Consider the following 3,412-nt stretch of genomic DNA (forward strand, 5'->3'; position numbering starts at 1 on the left):
GGGGGAGTGATGTAGCCCCTGCATGTACCGCCGGTCACCGCTAGGCGCGTTTACTTCCGCCGGTCACCGCTAGATGCTGTGAACCGCTAGTTACAGTTTTGTTAATAGGTGTCGCTTTTACCAGTCTCTAAATTGCTAAAGCCTTTGATTAAGTTGTGCGCCCCCCTTTTTAACGTTCCGTTCGCTTAAACTGCTGTATTGTTTGGACAATTGTATTGGCAATGTGTATATTGAAAACCATATGTATTCGTTTATTACATTCGATGTTCTCGCCACATGTGTGCAATACTAGATAACTAAGTTCGTATGTAAAACTATATATGTCTCGATTTTGTGGCGAAATACAAGAGATATCTGTATATTACAGTGTTTCTACTGGCTACTCCAGCCAGAATACTATGAGCAATGAGCATCCTGTCTTTCAAAAGAAAAATCATATGCCAAAAGCAAGCCTGCTATTTAGCTTTAAACAGCCAGAACCCAAGCCAAATTGCAGACTCCATTTTTATTGCTTTGACTCCTTCCAAATCCAGCACCGTTATAAGAAACTCGCCGGCAGCGAGCATTATGCATTAACATGGCTACCTACAAGCGTAATAAGTCGATTTGTACGACATCATGCGGCCGGCTTCCGTACTCATCAGTATGTAAGTCTGGCAGGTAATCTGAAGGACTTTTACGGATGGAGACAGTGGCACCTGTCCAGCTTGGAAGCGTGCCCTCGTTCCTACGCATTACACTGCGACTTTACGTTTAAAACTGTGCCAGTGTAATACACCAACAAGCGAAATGGAAAACAAGAATCTGCTTAAAACCAGCCACAAACACAAAGGAATGCAGCACGGGGAGTGAAAATTTAGCATGACGAGGCATTTAATCACTGAATCCATATCACCTGGTAGGTACACAAATTCGGGTGTTGTGTCAAAGAACCTTTCCGTTTAGAACCTTGCGCCGAATAACATCGGTTTAACCCTCGCCGGACCTGATTGGTAATATTACTAAGTGCTCGAGCGAGGAACATATTGAATATAATTAGATAAATAAAAGAAGTTGACCTTTTCCTCGACATCAAAAATGTAAAAAGCCGAATAATATATTTTAAAAAACGGTGAGCTTTCGGCCACTGGCCTTTATCAAACCAACGTGATAACAATGTTAAAAGACGATCCTGTGAATAATCTGTCTGCCATTTTTCAAAAACCGAAGATCGTGATATTTTAGGAAAGGCGCTACTCATAAGGGCAAACTATTTGATAGACCGATTGTCTACATAGTGTCCGATGTACGTAACATACATAATATACAATTGTACACGTAGCTGTCAAACACACATCGTATGGAAGGTATGTACACTAACGCCGATGTACATCACACACATAACAAAATAATATACACATACACATATTAATCGATTGAGTTGAAAAGGCTACACGCTCACAAGATACACATGATACAGGCGCTTACATGATTGGCCACGACGAAAGATTTGAGTTTATGTGCGGGCGGTTTGCTTTTATAAGTAGGGATTCTGCGATTTTTCTGTCCGGGTGGTCTTTGGAGCGATAAAGGACGCGAACCTGAAGAGGAAGGGATGATTTGTTTAGCGGCGCGCCGGGGTGGTGCTCACGGAAGTGGTCTCCCATCGGGGTCCCTTCGGATGCGCTCAAGGCGTCTCGTAAATGTTCGTTAAATCTTAGTCGAACAGGTCGTTTTGTCTCGCCAATATATGTGCCGTCGTCACCCTTTCCTTCACACAACTTACAATTTAGCCTGTAGACGACGTTCTTCTGTGTACAGTCACCTGAAAAATCTGATTTACACATGTTGCATCGTGGGCCTCCAGGGCAGATAGGTTTAGATAGTGATGATCTAACCAGTTTGTTTCGTAGCTTTTGGGGGTTCCTCCATGCTATCCTGACAGCTAAGCCAGATTTCCTAACTTTACTTTGAATTTTGCATAGCAGTTCTTCATCTATGTACGGTAAACATAAGAAGCCATCTTCGCCCTTGTCTCGACTAACTTTACCCATCCTGGATCTGGACCCTTGCTGTTTGACCTCCCACAAGAGCCTTCTAAGAACTTTCTCTGGGTACCCATTTTGAACCAACAATGTCCAAATCTTGTCTATACTCGCCCTCTCTTTAGCACTGCTCGAAGAGTTCCTGATCGCTCGCCGAAACTGACTACGGATTATGTTTTGTTTTTTTATTTATCTAATTATATCCTCGCCGGACCTATTGGTTTTCTACATACGCGCCGGCCGAGGGGGGGGGGGGGCGGGTACGACCCCCCCCTCGCCGTTTCGCCCCTGGTGGAGCTAGCGCGTCGCGGAAAAAACGAGCGTGTGCGCCGTTACGAGACGCAGAGATTGGTACCCGATTTTAAGGTCCTAGGTCAACCGGTGACCTCTGAGGTCAGGTCAAGTGCCCCAGGGTACGGTTCAGTTTTTGGTGAATAACTTCGCAAAAAACGGCCGCAGAGCGCCGATTTTGGCAGCATCGTGTTCGCCTCGCTCAGGCGCGTCGAATGATATACTTTTTGTCCGGGTCAGGTCAACTTGGGGTGTTGACCTCAGGTCAAGGTCAGGTCAGCACCCCCAGGTCACGAAGTTGGTCGAAAGAGGTCATGTCGCATATCATTCGATTCGGCAGACCTTCCTGAGTCCATTGGTGCCTTTCCCGACTCGCTAGCTCCATTTGATCAAGAGTTATTGACGAAAAACTAATTTGACCTTGATGACGTCATAAATGACGTCACGCAAGGTCAACATTGCAAAAGTACGCATCTAACCTTGCAAGGAGTGCATCAAATCACGATTCTGTGTGCTTGAGATAGTTGGAGATCGTTCCCGGCGCCAGAATAGCAGTTTGAATTTTTCCCCATTGACTTATAATGGTGAGGTCACGAAAATGACCTGACCTCATATGACCTGTAGGAAAAATCCGAGATATACAAGTTGTGGGACTCATAATGGATACTAGATCCTGCAAGTTTCATTTCCCTGTGACATCTCCTCTGGCAGTGAGGGCGTTGCGAAGTTGCGACATCTGAAGACCGTGCAGAGGTTCACTTATGACGTCATAGGTCAGTGACCTGACCTGACCCAAAAGTGCGGTTGGTGTCAAAAGATCCGGCTTGGATCAAAGGTCAGGTATGCCAAGTTTCAGCTCTCTATCGCCAGCGTGTTCGGAGCATCGCGAAAAAAACCCTATGGGGGGGGGGCGGCACCCGCCCCCCCCTCGGCCGGCGAGGGTTAATTGTAAGCATGTTCGACCCCGGTCCCTCTACATGTAAAATCCTGCAGAACGGCTACGCATATGTTGTCACTGCCTGCAATGTGATGAGCAATAAATAATATCGACCAGCAATACTACGTGATTTGTCATAACATGAGCTCAAAAAGAAAAA

This window comes from Amphibalanus amphitrite, unplaced genomic scaffold, assembly GCF_019059575.1.
Source record: "Amphibalanus amphitrite isolate SeventyFive unplaced genomic scaffold, NRLGWU_Aamphi_draft 000582F_arrow, whole genome shotgun sequence".
Taxonomy (NCBI): domain Eukaryota; kingdom Metazoa; phylum Arthropoda; class Thecostraca; order Balanomorpha; family Balanidae; genus Amphibalanus; species Amphibalanus amphitrite.